Source organism: Jatropha curcas, chromosome 5 (genome assembly GCF_041381405.1).
Source record: "Jatropha curcas cultivar XTBG-Jc1 chromosome 5, XTBG_Jcur_1.0, whole genome shotgun sequence".
Lineage (NCBI taxonomy): Eukaryota > Viridiplantae > Streptophyta > Magnoliopsida > Malpighiales > Euphorbiaceae > Jatropha > Jatropha curcas.
In genome coordinates, this window is record NC_143155.1 from 15,603,431 (window position 1) to 15,631,232 (window position 27,802).

The window sequence follows — 27,802 nt, forward strand, 5'->3', positions numbered from 1 at the left end:
AATTTGATTGATTGAGTGCCCGATGGATGGGCTGTGTGGTTTGGAAAATATTAGATATATTGTTGATATTTTGACAGGTGGATAGTTCAATTTTTAGGGGAGATGCTGCCGAAATTTCGGTAGAATATAAAAGAAATTTCGGTAGAAAAATAAATAAATTTCGGTAGGAAATAAAATACAAGTTAGAAGGAAATAAATTATTATAGAAAAGAAATTATATCTCAATATTTAATTACGTAGAGAAATTAGAATATAAAATAAAATTTTTAAGAGTGGTGAATATATATTGTGTCTGATAGAATTATTCTTTTGTGTTGTTCTTGAAATTTCTTAGATCGCTCGGGTCCATCTAGTGCTCCTCCAGGACAGAATCAAAGCTAGAACCTTGCTCTCCATCACTGTGAGTAATAATGAATAATGCACATCAACACTGCATTTGCATAACACTTATTTATAAACATTACATTTTTTTTATTATTTACATATTTACAACATATTATAAGTATTTTATCATATATATATATATATATATATATATATATATATATATATATTATGTTTCGATCATTATAATTATACTTATATAATTGTGCATTTGGATGAATTGTCTGATTATGTGTGCTGTGACTATACTGTGATTTGTTTGTGTGGAATTGGGACGAAGTGGGTCACCATGGGTCTGTGAGAATGGTATACGTGATATGGATCCTGAAAATGATATGAAATTTAGCCGGGTAAATGGGAGATCGGCGCCCCCGTGTGCAACACTGCTTTGATCTGTATGATATGGAAAAACCACAGGTTGGTCTCTTTATTGGGCGCACCTGATAATCTAGATCTGACCGCAGCCCGCAGGGTGGCCTCCTGTTGCGAGCGCCTGATGATCTAGATTTAATGGAGACGACCGGGTTACCTCCTGTTGGTATGGAAAAGAATAGAGAGAATGGAAAAATAATGAGAGGGCTGGTCAAGTGAGGATTAGACCGGTCGGCCAGTATGGGGGATCGGCTCCCTGGTGCACATGTGAGAGGATGAGCCATGTGGGAAGACGGCTCATGGGGGGTTCGGTGACTCCACTGACTAATTTCCACGTGCTGTGATTATATGAAGATGATATTGTTTGTAGGTGCTGATGTTATGTCATATGCCTGACAGTTGTGTGTTCATTCAGTATATTAGGGCGCAATTCGCATGACTGTGTGTGGTGTGTACTATTTATTATTATTCACTGAGTTGGAAAAACTCACCCCCCCTTCTCTCCAAACTTCTCAGGTATTAGGAAGTTGCCGATCCAACGGAAGCTCTGCAATCTTCTCCGCAGAGTTATAAATGTAAACTTTATATTTCTGTTACTAAATTTGGATGTATTAATTATTCTATTATCCGATTATTATTGAACTCTGCAGTTATAGGATTGTGTATTTTAATTAGGCTTGCCGTATGCGTTCTTTTGCAATGACTTGATATATATTAGACGCAGGCGTATTAGTATACCCATATCCCGAATATGACTTATCATGATTAGGCCCAAATTAAACTTCAATTGAGATATTTAAATTTTGGGCCGGATTGTATAATAATTATATTTAAACCCTAGTGGTATGGCCTTACTGTTATTATTCATTGGTGTGGCATGTATAGCTAGAGTAGTTTAGGCTTACTACGGGCCTCGGGGGCCTTAAGCTTACCTGGGCCCTAGTGCCGGTCCGGCCCACGGAGATGGGTCGTGACATATGCATTGCGTTATTAAAAACCTTCAATAGGAAAACCCAGTGGGAAAAAATCTTGGTTAAAGGGAAAAAGAGTACAGTGTGTATTTACTCTCCCTCTTAAAGATATCCCTTGAGATCTTTGAATTTTATGCATTCCAATCTTGTGCATCAATTCTTCAAAGCTTGTAGTAGAAAACTTATAGTGGAAAGACTTTGATGAACAAATCAACAATATTGTCGCTTGAGTAGTTGAACTTCAATATCACCATTCTTTTTGAACATCATGAGTGAAGAAAATCTTAGTGAAATATATTTTTCTTGTCTCCTCTAATACATTCTTCCTTTAAGAGAGATGTGCATATGAAGTATTGTCTTCTTACAATAATTGTATAAATTCTTTTCTGGACAAGTAAATTGCATGTGCTTTAAATATGTTGAAATATTTATCTCAATCAAATACATTCTTGTTTTTATTCATGAGTTGCTAAAATTTCCACGGTTAAAAGAAATATTAGTAATACTTCGTTTCTTGAATGCCACAAAATAATTTTATCTCTATATATATAAATGAATGGCCTGTTTATGGTCTAACATAATGTGAATTAAATATAATCTGCTTTCTCATAGTCAATCAAATATGACTTTGATATGTTAGTTATAATATAAACTCATATATATATCATATTGTCATGGAGATCTCAAAATATATATTTTACTCTATTCAATTTCTTATATTCAAAAAGAACTATATTTTACAAATAAAATTCATAAAAATGCTTATATCAAGTCATATGACTAGCAAGATACATTAGCGCCTTTATTGCACAAATAAATGGTACTTCAGAACCAATAAGTTGTTTATAATTTTCTCAAAATTGAAAAATGGTCATTTTCTTATCAACTAACCTCACAGCCATTGGTATCCATATACAATCATCTCAATAACTTAATCATATATGTGGATTCATAAACAAAATTTCATTTATGAAATGCTCGATCTTCAAGCCGAGACAAAATTTTATATTCCGATGTATTTCATTTCAAACTCTTCCCTTAATAAAATTTTAATCTTTGGAAGCTCTTCAAGAATTCCAACAATGTTCATGATCAAATATGACAAATTCATATTCAAATATCTTTATAAAAATTCATGAACATACCATAATATTCTTTCAACAAATATTTACTAATCAAAAGATCACCTTACTCATGTTAGTATATGAAGTAAATATAAAAAGTATAAAAGCATGTGACTTTCAACAAAAAAAAAAAAAATTATATAATATTTTATCAATCATAAATATCATTAAAGCAATTATATCATATGTATTGAGATTTCCTTAATTCATATAGAAATTTTAAATATATTTTCGGGGTTTCGATTTGCTTCCTTTACGCATTTTTCATTATTTCATGAATATCATTATTTATTGATCCATATAGAACTTTATACAATTTAATTTTATGCTTACAATAAAAACAGAATCAGATAAAGAGTCATCTGAAGAAGAAAGTGTTAAAGAACCTGAGCACTTAATCAATTTAGAACAAATGTTTCAAAAGGAAGCTAATACCATTAATAAATCTCTTATCCAAAACCAAGAGAAATGGTAGAAATCAAACCCTATTATCCAAGGCCATCTCCAGTGAATATGCAATATGAAGCAGATACATTTAATTATGTTCAGTATGATGGAACCTCTATAGTTGAATGGAATATTGACGGACTATCTGAAAATCAGATAAAGAATGTCCTCCAACACATGACTATGTATGCCATTGCCTGTGTTGTGAAAGACAATTCTGACAAAAGTATAATGAAAGCCATAGTAGCAGGCTTTGTAGGCCAACTAAAAGGTTGGTGGAATTTTTCCCTAACAAAAGAAGGGAAAGAGCAAATAGAAAATGCAGTAAAACAAGAAACTCGAGTTGGAGAAAATAATCAACCAACGACAATTCAAATATTTGATTCAGTGAATACGTTACTTTATACGATAGGATTACATTTCATTGGAGCTGCTAGTATGCATTTAGATAGATCTCATGAATAACTCATAAATCTTAGGTGTCCAAATCTATCTCATTTTTTATGGTATAAATATGTCTTTTTTACTGCTGTTTTCGCACGAGAAGATAGTCAGCATGATTTCTGGAAAAAAAAGTTCATTTCCGGACTACCATCTTTATTTGCTGAAAGGTAAGAACTAGGATCAAAGGTAGACATGATGGTATCATTCCTTACCATCTATACACGTATGGAGAGTTAGCCTCTGAAGTAGTTATAGAAGGCATTAGTTTATGCAATGAATTAAAAATCCATAGACAAATGAAAAAGGAACGAATGACAGGTAACAGGATACTGGGAGATTTTTGTGAACATAAGCATAAAGACTTTTCTAAAGAACGATCGGATTGTGAAGGCAATTGTGATTATTATAAATCACTTTGTGCTATGAATGGGTTATGTGTTCTGACTAAAAAGGATAATCTTATCCTAGATTTAATAGACAAAATAGCAAACCCAGAAGAAAAAAGAGCTCAGCCAGAAACTTATCTTGAAATAAATAATGAAAAACCCGGTAGCTCTAAAGACTCACTGCAAAAGGAACTTGATGAAAAACCTAGTCAGTATGATATTCATGAAATTTCTAAACGAATAAAGAATACAAAGGCACAACGGGAACCTACGCTTAAAGAATTAAAAGCAGAAGTCAATCTTTTAAAACAAGAAATGATACACTTAAAAGAGCGGGTAGTTATGCTTGAATTACTCAGTAATGAAGAATATGATCCTCAAGAAGAAGGAAAGGATCAGCTAGAAATAAATAAGTTACAATTTGTGAATCTGGTTGATAAAGTTATCACTCAAAAATGGCACACTAAAGTAACAATAGTAGTGCATAAAGAATACATTTTTCATACTATTGCTTTAATTGACTCTGGTGCAGATTTAAATTGTATCAATGAAGGACTAGTTCCGCCACGATACTTTACTAAAACTGCAGAAGAGTTAAATACTGCCGATGGAAGTAAAGGAATTCAAGAACAGTTACTGAATGACAAGGTGCAGTTACAACTAAAAACAATACAACAAGAAATAGAATCCACAGTATGTTTTGAAAGCCCAACCGCCTTTTGGGCCAGAAAACGTCATGTAGTCACGTTACCTTATGAACCCGATTTCAATGAAAAAGTGATACCAACAAAAGCCTGGCCCATAGCAATGGGGCCTAGACATCTTGAAATATGTAAAAAAGAAATTGCTGATTTAGAGGCAAAAGGTCTCATCCGTAAAAGCCATAGCCCTTGGAGCTGTGCGGCTTTTTACGTAGAAAATAATGCAGAATTAGAAAGAGGAGTTCCGAGGTTAGTTATCAATTATAAGCCCTTAAACAAGGCTTTAAGATGGATTCGATACCCGCAGCCTAACAAAAGAGATCTATTAAATTGCCTTTATGAAGCAAATATTTTTTTCGAAATTTGATATGAAATGCGGCTACTGCCAGATACAAATAGCTGAAGAAGATAGATACAAAACTGCCTTTACAGTTCCATTCGGCCATTATGAATGGAATGTTATGCCATTCGGGCTTAAAAATGACCCCTCTGAATTTCAGAAGATCATGAACGATATCTTCAATCCTTATACTACTTTTTCAATAGTATATATTGATGATGTATTGATCTTTTCTCGGTCAATAGATCAACATATGAAACATCTAAAAATATTTGTGAAAATAGTTAAAGATAATGGGTTAGTAGTATCCGCTAAGAAACTGAAACTATTCCAAATAAAAATTCGATTTCTAGGACACAATATAGAAAATAATACTATTATACCCATAGATAGAGCAATTGAGTTTGCAGACAGATTTCCAGATATTATTACTGATAAAACTCAGTTACAACGCTCTCTAGGAAGCTTCAATTATGTTGCTGAATTTTATAAAGAGGTGGCTCAAGATGCAAAGCCACTATTTGAACGATTGAAAAAGAATTCACCAACATGGAATCATGAACATACTCTAGCTGTCAAACGCATAAAAGCACGTGTCAAGACTTTACCGTACTTAGCAATTCCTCATCCAGAAGCCTTTAAAATTGTGGAAACAGATGCTTCCGAGAAAGGCTATGGAGGAATTCTGAAACAAAGAATGAATCAGAAACAAACCCTGGTCCGCTTTACTAGTGGTGTATGGATAGGACCACGAGTTAATTATTCCACTGTGAAAAAAGAAATATTATCCATCGTTCTTTGTGTTCAGAAATTTGAATCTGATCTACTTAATCAAAAATTTTTTGATTAGAGTAGATTGCAAGAGTGCAAAGGAAATTTTACTGAAAGATGTTAAAAATATTGCCTCAAAACAAATCTTTGCTCGATGGCAAGCAATCCTATCAGTATTTGATTTTAAGATTGAATTTATCAAAGGAGAAAATAATTCTCTCCCAGATTTTCTAACACGTGAATTTCTTACAGGAACATTACAAAACAATGAGCTCCAAAAGAAGAATTGAAGCCTCCTCTTCTTTGTCTTAAAATCCAGACAAACCAAGATCTGATGCTTATGAAGCTAGCGTTTTAGGACCACATGAAGGCGGTCTGCCATTAATCACTCTTAATCATATTTTTCTAAAGCCAATTACTCAAGGACATAGTAATATGGCGCCTTATGAAGTTGCAAAATTTTATACGAAGAATCATTTTGCTCATCCCTATTTGCCTAAAGATTATCTCTTTTATCAAGCGATTCTGGAAGCCACTGGTTCTGTCATCTTCTCCCCTGTGGTAAGAGGAGAAGGAGAATGGGCGTATAGTAAATTCATAATTAAACGCGTATTCTCCCAAGAAGACGGGGGCACGGACCTTTTTCAAACTAAAGAATTGCACCAATGCCATCCTAGGTATTTTAACTATTTTGACTATATGGATGCATGGAGTGGTGTTCTTTGTTATGATAACCGCCAAAGAAAATTTAGCTGGTTCATAGCCTTTAATTTGACTAAAGAAGAATGGGACTTTCCTCTTTGGTTCCAAGAATGGTTTTACAATTGGGGACTTTTCCCTATTGTAATGCCACATAAAATTCGAACCATTTATGAACAGTTCTGCGAGCTGAATCGAACTCTTAAAAATCCAAGACTTACTTTTACAGTCGCCTATAAAATTCCATGGATAATTAAATGGGATTATCAAATTGTGGTAAAGAAGCAATTAAAATGGGAAGAATCTAAGGTTGAGATCCCATGGTTAGCTCGCCGTATACTTTTACGATGGTGGGATAAATGCAATTTCTTTAACCCACCATCCGTCTATGCTGCTAAAGGACTTTTAGATTTTGCTAAAAAACACAGTCCTATGAAAAATCAATCTTCTGAAGTAACCTCACCATTAAATTTATCTCAATTATTAAAAGACATTTTTCACAATGTTCCTAAAGAAGAGATAAAGAAACAATTATTTCAAGCTCTAGATGTTGATCTACCCACCAGTAAGGGTAAAGAAAAGGCTGAATCTTCCAGATCAAGGCATGAACGCGTAAAAGAAGATAATGATTCTTCTGACAGTGACAAGATTATGAATGACATGTTTGTTCAGAGCCTTGTTACGAAAATAGTAGAATCAGAACTTAAGTGAAACCCCAAGTCGTGTATCCGTGAGTGCCGTGATAGCCGTGAAGGCCAAGGAGTAAATCGTTGACAGTGATCTTAAGTTATGAATCAACTATTTAGTAATTTGTCTCGAGGTGCTAGTTCTCGCTCTATGAGTGGTAATCTAAGAAAAAATAAAAATAAAGAAGTAATATTAGCTGAAAATTTAGATGCTAGCCTAAGTAATTGGAAATTACCTACAGTTGCTTCAAATATGATATACAAGTCTAATACAAATTTTCTTTTTAAATCTGATTATATAGTAAAAACTGTGGAACAAGCGGTTCCAATTCATGAAGGATCTCAATCCTTTTCTTTGTTTTGTCAAGAATTACTTACAAAACATCAAGAAAAATATAATTTTTTGCATATAGGAATGGTTCAAGTAGCATTGAAACCAGCTACTCGATTAGGCCTAAATACTGCTGCAATTGTGTGTTTAAGAGATAAGAGACATTATAAATTCCATGACTCATTATTGGGAGTAGTGGAATCATCACTATGCGATGGGCCTATCTATTTTTCCTGTTATCCAAACTTTAGTTTGTCTCTTAGTGATCCGCATGTAATGAAAGCTTTATCTCTTGACATTCAAAGTTCCGGTTATGATATGTTACCAGGATCTGAAAATATCATTTTAATTTACCGCATGCATTATTAGGCTATGAATATTGTCCTGCCTAATTTACGAGAAGATACTACTAAATTAATAATGCCTAAAGGAATGACAACATTATTCGTGACAAATTTGTCTAAAGGCAATTTAGTAGTACCTAAAGCCGTTCAATGGGATCAAGTCAAATTACCTGAAAACTGGCTGTTAGAAGACGTAATTCAACCCCAAAAATCTGAATCTTATGAAATAGATTCAGTAGAAGAATTACCAGAAGGATCAATAGCCTTACGATTCTCAAGAAATAGAACCGTGAAATTGGGCTCAAGAAGATCTTTTACCGGCCTTCCTAGCCCAACAGAATCCTACCCAATACCACCTCGAACATCTACCTCTTCAGTTGAACCACTTCGTAGGTCCAATTCCATAAATGGGCTCAATAGAACTGACGAAAATATAGTTCAGCCCACATATGAAATCAAAAGCCCAACACCGTCAGATATGTGCTATGATAAAGAAAGTGTTAAATCTCACCCCTTTAAAATTATGGTTCTGGATCAAGACATATCTCCTTTTGATAAGTGGTTCCATATTTATTTAGGTGACACAGAACAAGCCTATTGGCTCAAGAAATATAAAATATATCAAACTTTAAACGGTACTAAAGACTTTAGCACTTTTCTTCAATATATGTTTAAACTCCAACGCAAACCTTTCCCCACTTTCACCAATGAACATTTTCTTACTGGCCTCAATTCTGCCTATAAAACCTTCCATACCTCCCATGGCCCATTACAAAGCATCCACCCTCCTTTACAACAGATATCTTATCCTCTTGAACATTCTTCCATCGAATGTTCACCATTTTCCCCCGGGGAGAGTACGTCTAGTTTTTCTCGCCAACAAAATTTTACAAATTTACATCTGGCAACCGTTGGAGAGCAACTTACAAGAATAGAAGGACAAGTTAATCAACTGAAAGCTATAGGCACTATGCCAAAAGAAAGCTCGTTCAAAATAGCCAGTCATGACGACAAAGTTCTCTTTAAACCTATGGGAGCACCTTTTGAATTAAATCTCTCAAAAAATGATAATAGTGATTTAATAGACGAAATCACTAAGAGGTTAGCTAAGTTAGATGTTGAAAAGAAACAGAAGTATATAGCTCCTCTTACAATAAAAACAGAATCAGATGAAGAGTCATCTGACGAAGAAAGTGTTAAAGAACCTGAGCACTTAATCAATTTAGAACAAATGTTTCAAAAGGAAGCTAATACCATCAATAAAATCTCTTATCCAAAACCAAGAGGAACGGTAGAAATCAAACCCTATTATCTAAGGCCATCTCCAGTGAATATGCAATATGAAGCAGATACATTTAATTATGTTCAGTATGATGGAACCTCTATAGTTGAATGGAATATTGACGGACTATCTGAATATCAGATAAAGAATGTCCTCCAATACATGACTATGTATGCCACTGCCTGTGTTGTGAAAGCCAATTCTGACAAAAGTATAATGAATGCCATAGTAGCAGGCTTTGTAGGCCAACTAAAAGGTTGGTGGGATTTTTCCCTAACAAAAGAAGGGAAAGAGCAAATAAAAAATGCAGTAAAACAAGAAACTCGAGTTGGAGAAAATAATCAACCAACGATAGTTCAAATATCTGATTCAGTGAATACGTTAGTCTATACGATAGGATTACATTTCATTGGAGCTGCTAGTATGCATTTAGATAGATCTCATGAACAACTCATAAATCTTAGGTGTCCAGATCTATCTCATTTTCGATGGTATAAAGATGTCTTTTTTACTGCTGTTTTCGCACGAGAAGATAGTCAGCATGATTTCTAGAAAGAAAAGTTCATTTCCGGACTACCATCTTTATTTGCTGAAAGGGTAAGAACTAGGATCAAAGGTAGACATGATGGTATCATTCCTTACCATCTATACACGTATGGAGAGTTAGCCTCTGAAGTAGTTACAGAAGGTATTAGTTTAAGCAATGAATTAAAAATCCATAGACAAATGAAAAAGGAACGAATGACAGGTAAAAGGATACTGGGAGATTTTTATGAACAATTTGGGTATCCCTCATTAGGTCATTCTTCTAGAAGAAAAGACAAACATAGAAAACCTAAATACTCCGATCGAACATATAAGAAGAAAAGGTCTGATAACTATGAAAAAGAGCCTAAACGATTAAAGAAAAGTCATAAATGCTCTAAAGAGAGTAAGGGCAAAAAGAAAGCGACAATAGCCTGTTATAAATGTGGACGTATTGGCCATTATGCTAATAAATGCAAATTAAAGCAACAAATACAGGCATTAACAATTGAAGATAAGCTTAAACAATCTTTAGCCAAACTTTTCTTATCAGAAACAGCTTCTGACAAGGAAGATTTCGAAGTAAATGTTCTAGATTATACATCAGAATCCTCCGACATAGAAGGAGTAGACTCTTCTAAAGAACGATCGAATTGTGAAGGCAATTGTGATTATTATAAATCACTTTGTGCTATGAATGGGTTATGTGTTCTGACTAAAAAGGCTAATCTTATCCTAGATTTAATAGACAAAATAGCAAACCCAGAAGAAGAAAGAGTTCAGCTAGAAACTTATCTTGAAATAAATAATGAAAAACCCAGTAGCTCTAAAGACTCACTGCAAAAGAAACTTGATGAAAAACCTAGTCAGTATGATATTCATGAAATTTGTGAACGAATAAAAAATACAAAGGCACAACGGGAACCTACGCTTAAAGAATTAAAAGCAGAAGTCAATCTTTTAAAACAAGAAATGAAACACTTAAAAGAGCGGGTAGTTATGCTTGAACTACTCAGTAATGAAGAATATGATCCTCAAGAAGAAGGAAAGGATCAGCTAGAAATAAATAAGTTACAATTTGTGAATCTGGTTGATAAAGTTATCACTCAAAAATGGCACACTAAAGTAACAATAGTAGTGCATACAGAATACATTTTTCATACTATTGCTTTAATTGACTCTGGTGCAGATTTAAATTGTATCAATGAAGGATTAGTTCCGTCACGATACTTTACTAAAACTGTAGAAGAGTTAAATACTGCCGATGGAAGTAAACTGAAAGTTCAATATAAGCTAAAGAATACAGCGGTATGTAATAATGGTATTTGTTTTCAAATCCCATTCATTCTTGTCAAAGAATTGTCACATCTAGTAATTTTAGGCAATCCGTTTTTACATATGTTATATCCGATCAAGAAAATATCGGATGAAGGAATTACAACTGAGTTAGCCTCTGAAGTAGTTACATAAGGTATTAGTTTATGCAATGAATTAAAAATCCATAGACAAATGAAAAAGGAACGAATGACAGGTAAAAGGATACTGGGAGATTTTTGTGAACAATTTGGGTATCCCTCATTAGGTCATTCTTCTAGAAGAAAAGACAAACATAGAAAACCTAAATACTCCTATCGAACATATAAGAAGAAAAGGTCTGATAACTATGAAAAGGAGCGTAAACGATTAAAGAAAAGTCATAAACGCTCTAAAGAAAGTAAGGGCAAAAAGAAAGCGACAATAGCCTGTTATAAATGCGGACGTATTGGCCATTATGCTAATAAATGCAAATTAAAGCAACAAATACAGGCATTAACAATTGAAGATGAGCTAAAACAATCTTTAGCCAAACTTTTCTTATCAGAAACAGCTTCTGACAAGGAAGATTTCGAAGTAAATGTTCTAGATTATACATCAGAATCCTCCGACATAGAAGGAGTAGACTCTTCTAAAGAACGATCGGATTGTGAAGGCAATTGTGATTATTATAAATCACTTTGTGCTATGAATGGGTTATGTGTTCTGACTAAAAAGGATAATCTTATCCTAGATTTAATAGACAAAATAGCAAACCCAGAAGAAAAAAGAGCTCAGCTAGAAACTTATCTTGAAATAAATAATGAAAAACCCAATAGCTCTAAAGACTCACTGCAAAAGAAACTTGATGAAAAACCTAGTCAGTATGATATTCATGAAATTTGTGAACGAATAAAAAATACAAAGACACAACGAGAACCTACGCTTAAAGAATTAAAAGCAAATGTCAATCTTTTAAAACAAGAAATGAAACACTTAAAAGAGAGGGTAGTTATGCTTGAACTACTCAGTAATGAAGAATATGACCCTCAAGAAGAAGGAAAGGATCAGCTAGAAATAAATAAGTTACAATTTGTGAATCTAGTTGATAAAGTTATCACTCAAAAATGGCACACTAAAGTAACAATAGTAGTGCATAAAGAATACATTTTTCATACTATTGCTTTAATTGACTCTGGTGCAGATTTAAATTGTATCAATGAAGGACTAGTTCCGTCACGATACTTTACTAAAACTGTAGAAGAGTTAAATACTGCCGATGGAAGTAAACTGAAAGTTCAATATAAGCTAAAGAATACAGCGGTATGTAATAATGGTATTTGTTTTCAAATCCCATTCATTCTTGTCAAAGAATTGTCACATCCAGTAATTTTAGGCATTCGTTTTTACATATGTTATATCCGATCAAGAAAATATTGGATGAAGGAATTACAACTGAGTTAGAAGGAAAAGAAATTACCTTCCATTTTATATCACAACCACGTATAAAGAATATCGATATCATTAAACAGACGATTAAGTCTAAAGAAAAGTTTATTAATTCCTTTAAGAAAGAAGTCACTATTAAAGGAATTCAAGAATAGTTACTGAATGACAAGGTGCAGTTACAACTAGAAACAATACAACAAGAAATAGAATCCACAGTATGTTCTGAAAGCCCAACCGCCTTTTGGGCCAGAAAACGTCATGTAGTCACGTTACCTTATGAACCCGATTTCAATGAAAAAATGATACCAACAAAAGCCCGGCCCATAGCAATGGGGCCTAGACATCTTGAAATATGTAAAAAAGAAATTGCTGATTTAGAGGCAAAAGGTCTCATCCGGAAAAGCCATAGCCCTTGGAGCTGTGCGGCTTTTTATGTAGAAAATAATGCAGAATTAGAAAGAGGAATTTCGAGGTTAGTTATCAATTATAAGCCCTTAAACAAGGCTTTAAGATGGATTCGATACCCGCTGCCTAATAAAAGAGATCTATTAAATCGCCTCTATGAAGCAAATATTTTTTCGAAATTTGATATGAAATCCGGCTACTGGCAGATACAATAGCTGAAGAAGATAGATACAAAACTACCTTTACAGTTCCATTCGGCCATTATGAATGGAATGTTATGCTATTCAGAAGATCATGAACGATATCTTCAATCCTTATACTACTTTTTCATAGTATATATTGATGATGTATTGATCTTTTCTCGGTCAATAGATCAACATATGAAACATCTAAAAATATTTGTGAAAATAGTTAAAGATAATGGGTTAGTAGTATCCGCTAAGAAACTGAAACTATTCCAAACAAAAATTCGATTTCTAGGACACAATATAGAAAATAATATTATTATACCCATAGATAGAGCAATTGAGTTTGCAGATAGATTTCCAGATATTATTACTGATAAAACTCAGTTACAATGCTTTCTAGGAAGCCTCAATTATGTTGTTGAATTTTATAAAGAGCTGGCTCAAGATGCAAAGCCACTATTTGAATTATTGAAAAAGAATCCGCCAACATGGAGTCATGAACATACTCTAGCTGTCAAATGCATAAAAGCACGTGTCAAGACTTTACCGTGCTTAGCAATTCCTCATCCAGAAGCCTTTAAAATTGTGGAAACAGATGCATCCGAGAAAGGCTATGGAGGAATTCTGAAACAAAGAATGAATCAGAAAGAAACCCTGGTCCGTTTTACTAGTGGTGTATGGACAGGACCACGAGTTAATTATTCCACTGTGAAAAAAAAATATTATCCATCGTTCTTTGTGTTTATAAATTTGAATCTGATATACTTAATCAAAAAATTTTTTATTAGAGTAGATTGCAAGAGTGCAAAGGAAATTTTACTGAAAGATGTTAAAAATATTGCCTCAAAACAAATCTTTGCTCGATGGCAAGCAATCTTTTCAGTATTTGATTTTGAGATTGAATTTATCAAAGGAGAAAATAATTCTCTCCCAGATTTTCTAACACGTGAATTTTTTACAGGAACATTACAAAATAATGAGCTCCAAAAGAAGAATTGTAGCCTCCTCTTCTTTGTCTCAAAATCCAGACAAACCAAGATCTGATGCTTATGAAGCTAGCGTTTTAGGACCACATGAAGACGGTCTGCCATTAATCACTCTTAATCATATTTTTCTAAATTTTCAGCTAATATTACTTCTTTATTTTTATTTTTTCTCAGATTACCACTCATAGAGCGAGAACTAGCACCTCGAGACAAATTACTAAATAGTTGATTCATAACTTAAGATCACTGTCAACGATTTACTCCTTGGCCTTCACGCCTCTTCACAGCTATTACGGCACTCACGGATACGCGACTTGGGGTTTCACTTAAGTTCTGATTCTACTATTTTCGTAACAAGGCTCTAATACCAGATGGCCCAGGTGGATCCCTATTTTTTTTTTTTTTATTGAGCAAGCATGTGATCTAAATAGCGTATAAGAACATTAAACAAAGCTAGGGTTCTTTCAATTTCAGCACAATTACAATACTAATTATGGGTTTCTATATGTTCTTCAAATATATCATGACCAGTTTCTATTAGTTTCTGTTTGAAGAAACGAATTTGATTTCTATTTGTGAAATCAATCAAACATAAATTATTAATAGCAGAAATAATAAAGGACATCGAAATTAAATAACAAACATATACTTAAAACAAACTTACAGAATATTGAAGATTATTACAAGCAAGACTGAGCTGTCCTAACTGCTCGTCGATTTCACACACTTGATCTTGAAGCTTACTAATGGCTTTGTAGACAAACTCTAAGCTATCCAGTTTTGTAAGAGAAATATTACAAGAGAGAAGAGAGAAAAGCAAGCGATGATCCAAATGAAAACACACAAGCCATTATATACACTAAAAAAAGTGACCTGCTGATGTCATGGCGTGCGTCAGCACAGAGACAAGAAATCGTGCTCTATCTTTTCTTTAGCACAGGACGATAAGGTTTGCTTTATCTTTAGCAAAGAAGATAAGATACGAATATTGCTAGTTGGCTAGGATTAGATATCATAGGGGTCTTGACTGTCGACAAACATGTCATTCATAATCTTGTCACTGTCAGAAGAATCGTTATCTTCTTGTACACGTTCATGCCTTGATCTAGAAGATTCAGCCTTTTCTTTACCCTTACTGGTGGGTAGATCAACATCCAGAGCTTGAAATAATTGTTTCTTTATCTCTTCTTTAGGAACATTATGAAAAATGTCTTTCAATAATTGAGATAAATTTAATGGTGATGTTACTTCAGAAGGCGGTTGGGCTTTCAGAACATACTGTGGATTCTATTTCTTGTTGTATTGTTTTTAGTTGTAACTGCACCTTGTCATTCAGTAACTGTTCTTGAATTCCTTTAATAGTGACTTCTTTCTTTAAGGAATTAATAAACTTTTCTTTAGACTTAATCGTCTGTTTAATGATATCGATATTCTTTATACGTGGTTGTGATATAAAATGGAAGGTAATTTCTTTTCCTTCTAACTCAGTTGTAATTCCTTCATCTGATATTTTCTTGATCGGATATAACATATGTAAAAACGGATTGCCTAAAATTACTGGATGTGACAATTCTTTGACAAGAATGAATGGGATTTGAAAACAAATACCATTATTACATACTGCTGTATTCTTTAGCTTATATTGAACTTTCAGTTTACTTCCATCGGCAGTATTTAACTCTTCTACAGTTTTAGTAAAGTATCGTGACGGAACTAGTCCTTCATTGATACAATTTAAATCTGCACCAGAGTCAATTAAAGCAATAGTATGAAAAATGTATTCTTTATGCACTACTATTGTTACTTTAGTGTGCCATTTTTGAGTGATAACTTTATCAACCACATTCACAAATTGTAACTTATTTATTTCTAGCTGATCCTTTCCTTCTTCTTGAGGATCATATTCTTCATTACTGAGTAGTTCAAGCATAACTACCCGCTCTTTTAAGTGTTTCATTTCTTGTTTTAAAAGATTGACTTCTGCTTTTAATTCTTTAAGCGTAGGTTCCCGTTGTGCCTTTGTAATTTTTATTCGTTCACAAATTTCATGAATATCATACTGACTAGGTTTTTCATCAAGTTTCTTTTGCAGTGAGTCTTTAGAGCTACTGGGTTTTTCATTATTTATTTCAAGATAAGTTTCTAGCTGAGCTCTTTGTTCTTCTGGGTTTGCTATTTTGTCTATTAAATCTAGGATAAGATTATCCTTTGTAGTTAGAACACATAACCCATTCATAGCACAAAGTGATTTATAATAATCACAATTGCCTTCACAATCCGATCGTTCTTTAGAAGAGTCTACTCCTTCTATGTCGGAGGATTCTGATGTATAATCTAGAACATTTACTTCGAAATCTTCCTTGTCAGAAGCTGTTTCTGATAAGAAAAATTTGGCTAAAGATTGTTTTAGCTCATCTTCAATTGTTAATGCATGTATTTGTTGCTTTAATTTGCATTTATTAGCATAATGGCCAATACGTCCACATTTATAACAGGCTATTGTCGCTTTCTTTTTGCCCTTACTTTCTTTAGAGCGTTTATGACTTTTCTTTAATCGTTTAGGCTCTTTTTCATAGTTATCAGACCTTTTCTTCTTATATGTTCGATAGGAATATTTAGGTTTTCTATGTTTGTCTTTTCTTCTAGAAGAATGACCTAGTGAGGGATACCCAAATTGTTCACAAAAATCTCCCAGTATCCTTTTACCTATCATTCGTTCCTTTTTCATCTGTCTATGGATTTTTAATTCATTGCATAAACTAATACCTTCTGTAACTACTTCAGAGGCTAACTCTCCATACGTGTATAGATGGTAAGGAATGATACCATCATGTCTACCTTTGATCCTAGTTCTTACCCTTTCAGCAAATAAAGATGGTAGTCCGGAAATGAACTTTTCTTTCCAGAAATCATGCTGACTATCTTCTCGTGTGAAAACAGCAGTAAAAAAGACATCTTTATACCATCGAAAATGAGATAGATCTGGACACCTAAGATTTATGAGTTGTTCATGAGATCTATCTAAATGCATACTAGCAACTCCAATGAAATGTAATCCTATCGTATAAAGTAACGTATTCACTGAATCAGATATTTGAACTATCGTTGGTTGATTATTTTCTCCAACCCGAGTTTCTTGTTTTACTGCATTTTCTATTTGCTCTTTCCCTTCTGTTGTTAGGGAAAAATCCCACCAACCTTTTGGTTGGCCTACAAAGCCTGCTACTATGGCTTTCATTATACTTTTGTCAGAATTGCCTTTCACAACACAGGCAGTGGCATACATAGTCATGTATTGGAGGACATTCTTTATCTGATATTCAGATAGTCCGTCAATATTCCATTCAACTATAGAGGTTCCATCATACTGAACATAATTAAATGTATCTGCTTCATATTGCATATTCACTGGAGATGGCCTTGGATAATAGGGTTTGATTTCTACCGTTCCTCTTGGTTTTGGATAAGAGATTTTATTGATGGTATTAGCTTCCTTTTGAAGCATTTGTTCTAAATTGATTAAGTGCTCAGGTTCTTTAACACTTTCTTCGTCAGATGACTCTTTATCTGATTTTGTTTTTATTGTAAGAGGAGCTATAGACTTCTGTTTCTTTTCAACATCTAACTTAGCTAACCTCTTAGTGATTTCGTCTATTAAATCACTATTATCATTTTTTGAGAGATTTAATTCAAAAGGTGCTCCCATAGGTTTAAAGAGAACTTTGTCGTCATGACCGGCTATTTTGGACGAGCTTTCTTTTGGCGTAGTGCCTATAACTTTCAGTTGACTAACTTGTCCTTCTATTCTTGTAAGTTGCTCTCCAACAGTTGCCAGATGTAAATTTGTAAAATTTTGTTGGCGAGAAAAACTAGATGTACTCTCCTCGGGGGAAAAAGGCGAACATTCGATGGAAGAATGTTCAAGAGGATAAGATATCTGTTGTAAAGGAGGGTGGATGCTTTGTAATGGGCCATGGGAGGTATGGAAAATGTTATAGGCAGAATTGAGGCCAGCAAGAAAATGTTCATTGGTGAAAGTGGGGAAAGGTTTGCGTTGGAGTTTAAACATATGTTGAAGAAAAGTACTAAAGTCTTTAGTACCGTTTACAGTTTGATATATTTTATATTTCTTGAGCCAATAGGCTTGTTATGTGTCACTTAAATAAATATGGAACCACTTATCAAAAGGAGATATGTCTTGATCGAGAACCATAATTTTAAAGGGGTGAGATTTAACACTTTCTTTATCATAGCCCATATCTGACGGTGTTGGGCTTTTGATTTCATATGTGGGCTGAACTATATTTTCGTCAGTTCTATTGAGCCCATTTATGGAATTGGACCTACGAAGTGGTTCAATTGAAGAGGTAGATGTTCGAGGTGGTATTGGGTAGGATTCTGTTGGGTTAGGAAGGCCGGTAAAAGATCTTCTTGAGCCCAATTTCACGGTTCTATTTCTTGAGAATCGTAAGGTTACTGATCCTTCTGGTAATTCTTCTACTGAATCTATTTCATAAGATTCAGATTTTTGGGGTTGAATTACGTCTTCTAACAGCCAGTTTTCAGGTAATTTGACCTGATCCCATTGAACGGCTTTAAGTACTACTAAATTGCCTTTAGACAAATTTGTCACGAATAATGTTGTCATTCCTTTAGGCATCATTAATTTAGTAGTATCTTCTCGTAAATTAGGCAGGACAGTATTCATAGCCTTATAATGTATGCGGTAAATTAAAATGATATTTTCAGATCCTGGTAACATATCATAACCGGAACTTTGAATGTCAAGAGATAAAGCTTTCATTACATGAGGACCACTAAGAGACAAAGTAAAGTTTGGATAACAGGAAAAATATATAGGCCCATCGCATAGTGATGATTCCACTACTCCCAATAATGAGTCATGGAATTTATTATGTCTCTATCTCTTAAACACACAATTGCAGCAGTATTTAGGCCTAATCAAGTAGCTGGTTTCAATGCTACTTGAACCATTCCTATATGCAAAAAATTATATTTTTCTAATGCCAATTACTCAAGAACATAGTAATATGGCGCCTCATGAAGTTGCAAAATTTTATACGAAGAATCATTTTGCTCATCCCTATTTGCATAAAGATTATCTCTTTTATCAGGCGATTCTGGAAGCCACTGGTTCTGTCATCTTCTCCCCTGTGGTAAGAGGAGAAGGAGAATGGGCATATAGTAAATTCATAATTAAACGCGTATTCTCCCAAGAAGACTGGGGCACAGACCTTTTTCAAATTAAAGAATTGCACCAATGTCATCCCAGGTATTTTAACTATTTTGACTATATGGATGCATGGAGTGGTGCTCTTTGTTATGATAACCGCCAAAGAAAATTTAGCTGGTTCATAGCCTTTAATTTGGCTAAAGAAGAATGGGACTTTCCTCTGTGGTTCCAAGAATGGTTTTACAATTGGGGACTTTTCCCTATTGTAATGCCGGATAAAATTCGAACCATTTATGAACAGTTCTGCGAGCTGAATCGAACTCTTAAAAATCCAAGACTTACTTTTACAGTCGCCTATAAAATTTCATGGATAATTAAATGGGATTATCAAATTGTGGTAAAGAAGCAATTAAAATGGGAAGAATCTAAGGTTGAGATCCCATGGTTAGCTCGCCGTATACTTTTACGATGGTGGGATAAATGCAATTTCTTTAACCCACCATCCGTCTATGTTGCTAAAGGACTTTTAGATTTTGCTAAAAAACACAGTCCTATGAAAAATCAATGTTCTGAAGTAACCTCACCATTAAATTTATCTCAATTATTAAAAGACATTTTTCATAATGTTCCTAAAGAAGAGATAAAGAAACAATTATTTCAAGCTCTGGATGTTGATCTACCCACCAGTAAGGGTAAAGAAAAGGCTGAATCTTCCAGATCAAGGCATGAACGCGTACAAGAAGATAATGATTCTTCTGACAGTGACAAGATTATGAATGACGTGTTTGTCGACAGTCAGGACCCTTATGATATCTAATCCTAGCCAACTGGCAATATTCGTATCTTATCTTCTTTGCTAAAGATAAAGCAAACCTTATCGTCCTGTGCTAAAGAAAAGATAGAGCACGATTTCTTGTCTCTGTGCTGACGCATGCCATGACGTCAGCAGGTCACTTTTTTTAGTGTATATAATGGCTTGTGTTTTCATTTGGATCATCGCTTGCTTTTCTCTCTTCTCTCTTGTAATATTTCTCTTACAAAACTGGATAGCTTAGAGTTTGTCTACGAAGCCATTAGTAAGCTTCAAGATCAAGTGTGTGAAATCAACGAGCAGTTAGGACAGCTCAGTCTTGCTTGTAATAATCTTCAATATTCTGTAAGTTTGTTTTAAGTATATGTTTGTTATTTAATTTCGATGTCCTTTATTATTTCTGCTATTAATAATTTATGTTTGATTGATTTCACAAATAGAAATCAAATTCATTTCTTCAAACAGAAACTAATAAAAACTTGTCATGATATATTTGAAGAACATATAGAAACTCATAATCAGTATTGTAATTGTGCTGAAACTAAAAGAACCCTAGCTTTGTTTAATGTTTAGCTTTGTTTAATGTTCTTATACACTATTTAGATCAACTGCTTGCTCAATAAAAAAAAAAAAAGGATCCACCTGGGCCATCTGGTATCAGAGCCATGTAAATAGGCAGTCACTAATCAATTAGACGCATTTCGAGTTTTCATAAATTGTCAAACTAATCAAATATCAAATTATAATTGCATCCATCATATGAGAGTATTTTATTCTCATAAGCAATGCTAGTTACTTGCAATAGTTACTTGCAAAAAACTTATGCAGTAAATTTACTTTATATCTCATGATCTCATTTCAATTATTCACAAATACATATTAATATTCTACTGGCATAATATCTCTTGATATCCAAAATAAAACTTCAAAACTTTACTTTTCAAATAAATTAATTACCATATAAGTCGTTTATTTTGATCAATCAATTCTATGTTCATATTCTCCATTAGACTATGCTCACAATCCTCATAATTTTTCATAATTTCAAGTGCTATGTTATATACAAAAAAAACATCGACATTTATTTTATATTGGTTCCATATCTATCCTGCCATGACATAATTTATAGTGATCTCATAATTTTCATTCATTTCAAGTATATGAATTTCTTCGAAAAACTTATTAGTCATGTCTAGAATCTTTTAGATTTTACTTTTTAAAAACTTGACCATCTTGAATATTTGATCATTTTCTTTTATTTTTCATCTTTGAAAATGATCTACCATATTTCAGGTATGCCGCAGATTTATTACCATAGGCAGTTTGTCTTTCAGGGATTTCATGTCATGACCCATTTCCTTAGGCCGGACCGACAATAGGACTTGGATAGGCTTAAAGCCACCAAAGCCCGTAGTAAGCCCAAAAATATACTAAACCAACTTCATGTTCAATAGAAATGGTAAGGCCCAATATCATCAATATTCACATATCATAAGTCTTGGGCTCGCTTGCCCTGTATCATCATATTCAATAATAATCAATTTTCAAAGTTCTCTAAGCCCATATCAGTATATTACACAATAGGAACTTCACTAAGTAATACATCATTAATTTCTAAATTCATTATACATGACTATAGTAATTGCGAAATAATCTAAGAATTTAAAATTTTACTTCAATACACTAAACAAAATTAATCAAGATTTTATTTTCAACATTTCCTGTAGATGTTGGGTGGCAAAGAATCACAAGATACTAGAATATTTGTAACCTAGAAAATATTAAGACTAGGATGAGCGCTTAAACTCAGTGAGTAGTTTAGTAACCCTCTCACCCCATACAATCACACAAATGCGTAAATAAATCAATCTAGTCATCCGACTAATTATATGATCATGCAGACAATCACACAAATGACATAATGACATAACAGCAGAAATCACAAATAGCAACACCTTCATATAATCACATCACGTGGAAATTAGTCAGTGGCATCACCAAAACCCTCCATGAGCCATCCTCACAAATGGCCCGTACTCTCATCACATGTGCACTAGGGAGCTGATCCCCATAAATTGCCGACCAGTCTCAACCTCCCTTGACTAACCCTCTCATTTTTTTCTACTCTCTTTTCTTTTCCATACCAACAGGAGGCCACACTGTGGTTTTCCATATTATATTTCATCAGATGCACATTGCGAGGGCGATCTCTCTATACATGGCCAACAGTATCATACACCGTTCTCACAAACCCAATGGTGACCTACTTTATTCCAATTTCATACAAACAAAGCATACATGAAGCACATCATAACTAATCACACTATTTCTAATAGCAACAAATAATGCAACACAAAATAACAATTAACTAAGTAATGTCTAGCATTTAGCATGTATGTATGGATGCAAATGCAGGTGGATGATACAAATTATTTAACACTACTCACAGCTTTATGATCTAGCTAGAAGCTATGCTCCATATTCCAAGCGTTCTGCTATCCAACATTCGGTTCGTCGGGACTCAAAATCATATCTAAGGAAAGAATTAGAAACAAATTTTATCATTAATGGAGCCCATTTGCTATTAGCATAAGTCTCTTAGTTCTAAGTGATCTATTTAAATCTTTCTTATTATTAATTATTAATATATTTTTTATTTTATTTAATCTTCTTCTCTTTTATTATTATTATTATTATTATTTTAATGTAATTTTAATATAATACTTAATTATTAATATTTTGTTCATATTTAATTATTTTAACATTAGGTTTCTATTTTATATTTTATTTTTTCTATTAATTTTCTATTTTATTTCCCAAGAACTATCTAACAAATCTTTTATACTAGTTTATTAATTCATCTGATTTATAACTCTCTAATGCTATTACTTTACTTACTAAATAGATTCTCTAATGATAATAGCAATATTTATGGTATTGGTAATTAGCTTTTATTATTAGTATAGCTAGTTTAGTCCGTGATAAATGTTCAATCAAAAATCCGATCAAATTATATGTCAATCCCTTCCTCCAACTAATCATCACAAACTTTAATGTATAAGTCATTTGAAATTTCCAAATCTCCAAATTATACAATACCTAAATTATTCATAAGCCTTTTGCTAAATCATTATCTAGGGTTTATATCAAGCGATAGCTTTATATTCCTTAATTAATAACACTCAATGAAAACTTACTCAAGTTCTTTACCGATTCAAACCTGAATTTATATTGCCAAATTAAATTTAAGATCTACTTGCTAGCTATATAATGAAAGTTCAATAATCAAAAACCAAGTTCAAATCCTAAAAAGGGATAAATCATAAAATTGCAATTAACTTCAAATAAAGGTTCCATTGCTCACCGAATGATGATTGGCATCGCAATCTATGTGAGGAGCTGAGGATTCTGTGCCCTAATACCCAGCCGGAGCATCGTCGGCGCCGCCGCCGGAACCGCCACATACGGTGGCTGGAAAACCGACCTTGCCCCAAATGCTTCGAAAATCACATCAATTCGCTTCTTTTTTGCGAGAGGGTATCAAATACAGTCTTGTTCTTAATATTTACTAAGCCATTTTGCCGGAAAAGAGCTTAACAGGTCTGTTCACCGCTGACAAAATAAGGGCTCCCGATTTAGGCAGAAATATCCGACAATAATAAAGTTAAATTAAAGTTTGTGGCATGAAGATTGAGTTTTTGGTGTTGGATTCATCGACACGTTCTCAGTTGACCGCAGTTTGGCTCGTTAGTTTCGGTCGAAATGATACAATTTGGGTTTTCCAACTCAAGCATAATGATCCACAAGAAGACCATAAAACAAGATAGGAGGGAAAGGGAAATCGATCAATACCTGCATCGAAGTGCAGATGATCGGAAGATGGTGTCGTTGCCGGAAATCGAAAGAACTAGAGCAGAAAAGCTTCGATTATCGCGAGATAGCCTCCAACCATCGATAAGAAAATTGAGAATGGAGTCGCTGACGTTAGAGGAGGTAGTGGTCACCGAAATTGCGTCGAACCGTGGCTGGAATCGATGCAACTGGTCGAACGACAGGGGGGGACTAGTTCTGTCGTGCGATCGGGAGAGAGAGAGGGCGAGTTTTCTTGTCTTTTCTTTTCTTTTATTTCATTGATTGGCTTATAACTGGTTTGGTTTAATTCAAAAGGTTTGATTCAATTATTGAAAGTTTTTAGGTTTGATGGTTTGATTTATTTTAATTGATTTAATTAGATTGTAGAATATTTCCTCAATTTACTCAATAATAATAATGATATTTAATTTTAGGATAATTAATTTAAATATTAGACACACACACACACACACACACATATATATATATATATATATATATATATATAATAGATTTAATATTTAGAGCTCCATATTTATTTTTGAAAATTTTTGACGGTTTTTGACTCGAAAATTCCGATAACGTGTTTTGGACTTGAGGCCAACCATGTAAATTCGGGCTAAAAAAAAATTGATTTGACACTTAGAGCCCATGAGATCAAACTTCAAGATTTTTTATTTAATTAAAATTAGAAAGTTTTGAAAATAAAATTAGAAATCAGTTTCAATCTCCCCCAAGACAATTTGTCCTCAAATTGAATCTTTCTTAAAGAGAGTTGTAGACAAGCATATAGGTGATTGTATGGTCACAGTAATACTTTTAATGGAAGAGAGGTGGCTTAAGGGCAAACGTTACAAACTAAGCAAAAGGAAATGACATGGGGTATCCTTACTTCACTTCGATATTACTTCTTGCATCTTTACCTTTAATGAATAGTTTCTTTAACAACTATCATTGTAAAACCCTTCTCTTAGTAATCTCAAACCTATTCACCATTCTAATTCTTTTAACAAGTTTTAAGGGCAAGTAGACCTAGAACTAATTTGTTTGTAAACTGATCTTTCTAAAAAATCCTTTCTTCAAGCCATGCTCCATACTATGAAGTCAAAGTTTCTCCAAGAAGTCTATATAAAGAGAGGAGCTATTCATTGTATAGGATCTCTTGTTCTATTGTTTTCTAGAATATTTTCTCTCTCTTTAAGACTTCAAGTATTCAAGTTGGTGTCAAGATTCAAGGAAGTCGCTCAAGCAATCGTTGACTAGTTTTTATTTCTAAACTCTCTTTTTGTTTATTCTGTATGGGATTATTTACAATTTTAATCGAGTTTTATTTAATTACTATATCGAACTAAACTCTCATACTAGGAATTTGATGTACCTCAATTTCTATTTCAATATATAATATTAGATTTTTTTTTTTATTCAAAGTATAATTTATCATTGAATTTAATGCTTTCAGGCAGAGTTTTTCCCCTAGATTGATTTATTTCATTAATCGTTATCCGAAGAAGGGTTTTTGATATGAAAAAGCTAATAAATTACATGGGAATAATAACTTGATACGGAAGCTTTATGGTTTGACTCATGGGGAGTTTTAATAAGTTAACGACCTTAGGTTATGAACTTATAAACAAACCATAAAACTTAATGATTTAATTCATGTTTGATTGTACTATTGGAAGATAGGTAATTAGACCGAATTAAAATAGCTAACAATACATCGGGAGAGCTTGTTAGTGATTTTAGGGTTGTTTCTCCTACTTGAACAATTAAAATTAATTATCAAACTAATAAAATACATTGGATAGAATTAAGTGAAATCAAAATCTCTAGTAGCTTTTAATCCTTGATTTCTTTTTATCAAATTGTCTTGCTTGATTTCTTTTTTTCCTCTTTTATTTTTTTAAATTTGATTTCTTAAAATAATTCAACTTATTTTCGTCTAAATAATAGTAGGTTAACACAATTTTGATACTTAGTTTATAATCCTCGTGGGAATGATACTATACTCATTATTTATTACTTGTTGCGATTTCGTACACTTGCAAAAAAGCCTGTCAAGTTTTTGCTGCTGTTGCTGGAGATTAGCGTTACTAGTACCAATACCAATTAACCTATTATTAATGTAGACATTTTTTTTTAATTTTTACTTTTACAATTTCTAGAAGAATATTTCAGGTGTTTATACAAAGATCTGATAGAACTAAGCCCTTAGTCTTTGATCCAGAAATTGAAAAGACTTTTTGTAGGAACAACGCTGCTAGGAGAGTACGAGACAGCGAATAGGAGCAACAAGTAGATATGGCTGATGATTTAGAAACAGGGGACGGATCTTTACTAGGAGAGCATCAGATTATGCCACACGGCCCAATAATAACAATAGAAGACCTTAACCTCCTGTCCGCACTTTGCGAGATTACACAACTTCTTCTCTTAATGGAGCCACCTCAAGTATCACTAGGCCTAGGGTGGAAGCTAACAATTTTGAGATCAAATTTGCATTTATTCAAATGCTCTCCACCTCAATTCAATATGAAGGTCTACCCAATGAAGATCCTAATGTCCATATCACAAATTTCCTGGAAATTTGCAATACATTCAAGCAAAATGGAGTTTTTGCGGATGCCATAAAATTGAGATTGTTTCCTTTCACTCTAAGGGATAAAACACGGTCTTGGTTACAGTCATGCCCTACTGGAAGTTTTACTACATGGGAGAAACTAGCCTAAAAATTTTTGGTGAAATTCTTTCCATCTTCAAAGACCACAAAGCTTCGCAATGAGATAATGACTTTTGCCCACCATGATCAAGAAAGTTTGTATGAAGCTTGGGAGAGATTCAAGGACCTATTGAGGAAGTGCCCACATCATAGCTTACCCAAGTGGTTACAGGTACAAACTTTCTATAATGCATTGTCTCCTAACATAAAGATTACTTTAGATGCAACTGCTGGTGGATCTTTTAAAAGAAAGGAAATTGATGAGGTATATGATTTGATAGAAGAGATGGCAAGTGATAGCAATTATCAAAATAGCTCTAAAAGGAAGAAGCCTGCAGGAGTTTATGAGATGATGCCATTACCGCACTCAATGCCAAAGTGGACAATATGGTAAGGAAGTTGGATTTGTTGACTACTAACTCTATTAATTCTATTGTACAAGCATGTGACAAGTGTAATGCGCAACATGAAATTGGAGAGTGCATGTTGGATTCTTTAAATCAGCAAACTTTGGAGCACGTCAACTATGTGATGAATCAAGGAAGGAAGAACTACCCATATTCTAACTCTTATGATAACAGGTTCAGGAATCATCCTAATCTTTCTTATGGGAATTCAAATAATGCCTTGAATGCACCACTAGGTTTTCCTTCTCAAGAGAAGAAGACTCACGATGATCTTCTTACTGCTCTCTCTAAATCTCACATGGATTTTATCAATGAAGCTCGGGAAAATCATAAAATCCAAAAAGCTGCGATAAGGAACTTGGAGATTCAATTAGGGCAGTTTGCTAACATGATGACTTCTAGATCTTAAGGTACGTTACCTAGTAACACTGAGAAAAATCCCAAAGAACAGGTACAAGCTATCACTTTGAGGAATGGTAAACAATTGGAGGATCTACCTACGAAGGAGGAAGAAAAGAAAGAGTAGAAAAAGATCCCCATCATTGACCTTAAAGAGAAAGAGGAAGTGAAGCCTTATGTTCCGCCTGTTCCTTTTCCACAAAGGATCAAGAAATCACAAGATGATAAGAGTTTCCTCAGGTTTCTTGATGTTTCCAAAAAGCTTCAAATAAACATCCCTTTTGCTGAAGCC

General features: G+C 33.6%; 1 long non-coding RNA gene and 1 other non-coding gene across 3 annotated transcripts; both read right to left on the bottom strand.

Annotated features, from left to right (window-relative positions):
- Nucleotides 1-250: 250 nt before the first annotated feature.
- On the bottom strand, nucleotides 251-24,253 carry LOC105646387 (uncharacterized). 2 transcript variants are annotated; one of them, XR_016320895.1, is made up of 4 exons: nucleotides 23,986-24,253; nucleotides 23,498-23,745; nucleotides 22,581-22,666; nucleotides 251-398 (listed from the first exon to the last, which is right to left on the bottom strand). It is a non-coding gene; the product is annotated as an uncharacterized LOC105646387 (long non-coding RNA). The 2 variants fall into 2 exon arrangements; XR_001047475.4 differs by lacking the exon at nucleotides 251-398 and having other exon boundaries at nucleotides 21,621-22,666; nucleotides 23,986-24,251.
- Nucleotides 24,254-26,753: 2,500 nt separating this feature from the next.
- Nucleotides 26,754-26,860, bottom strand: LOC119371018 (small nucleolar RNA R71). The gene has a single exon (XR_005178575.2). It is a non-coding gene; the product is annotated as a small nucleolar RNA R71 (small nucleolar RNA).
- Between the last annotated feature and the right edge of the window lie 942 nt (nucleotides 26,861-27,802).